This window comes from Octodon degus, unplaced genomic scaffold (genome assembly GCF_000260255.1).
Source record: "Octodon degus isolate 3935 unplaced genomic scaffold, OctDeg1.0 scaffold00526, whole genome shotgun sequence".
NCBI lineage: Eukaryota > Metazoa > Chordata > Mammalia > Rodentia > Octodontidae > Octodon > Octodon degus.
In genome coordinates this window covers 26,858-28,094 of record NW_004525102.1, presented here as the reverse complement: position 1 = coordinate 28,094, position 1,237 = coordinate 26,858, and positions in this window count along the sequence as shown.

The window sequence follows — 1,237 nt, the reverse complement described above, 5'->3', positions numbered from 1 at the left end:
GTAATTAACTTGAAAAGGACTCTTATGGAAATCTGCAAATCATAGAGATTTGAAAATCATCCATAAAGGATTAGTATAATTACTTTTTAGACATGTCAGAGCTAAATATTTCACAGTAACACTACTGTGAGCTTAAAGGAGATTAATTCAAAGTTCATCATTATTAGTCATTCTAAATATTTAATATGTTTAAAAATTATGTCACTTTTGAATTGTTGAAGATGAGAGGAATATGCAAAACCCTCGTTTATGAGTGATGAGAAGAGCAAAATGTTAATCTTTCATGACTTCTAATTCAGAATAACATAAACCGTTAAGTGACATCAACATAACCTTCATTTGGTTCCAGGCTTGTGTGCTTCTTTCCTCTCCCCACGAGACGCCTTGCCATAAATACAGATGGGTTCAACTGATCCAGTCACAGGCATGCTTTAACATGATTTCAATCAACAGAGATGCTTTCATACTGCCTATGCCACTCTCCAGCAGTTTCTTCAGAATTCTGGTTTTGAGCCTCGTGTATGTATGAATATTTATTTCTTTCATCCTAACCATTTAATGAATGCCACATTGTATTTTCCATTTTATTATTTGTAGACACGGGTTTATTTCTAATTTTCTGATCAGTAGTACTTCTAAGTGCAGCTCCTGTCAGTGCTTGCTCCTGTGCGTGGGTAGGGTTGCTTTCTATGTGACACCCCAAGTTACTGTTGTGGATGTGTGTGTTTCGTGAGCATCACCACTTGTTAAATTGATGTCTCCAGCAAGTGTAATTACCCACACTGCTCTGTAGCAGAGGTGACTTCTTTCATAACCTTGTTAGCCCTGAAGTCAGGGGATCCTACGGTGTACTTTTCATTCATCAGGTTGTGCTTTGTGTTCAAGTTTGTACTTCCCTTATATGTGCAGTTCAGCATACTGTATTGTTGAGATATTTGGAGGTTTTCTACCTGTAAGCAACATAAATCTTTGTCATGAGAGGTAGTTTGCTTATTAATTTGTTGGCAAGTAAAATATTTCGTTTAGCTAGCCTTAGTGATGTGTATTGAGCATGTTGTTTTACTCTGAGCTCTTCCTTTCTACTTATTCAGCTTCCTTATGAATGTAATTACACGCAATACAATGTGCTCCTTTCGAGTATGTAGTTATTTGACATTTGACAAATGTGTGATAGCATGTAACCATCACTGCAGAGTAGTTCCAAATCATTTTCCTAATGCCAAATTATTTCCTGTGT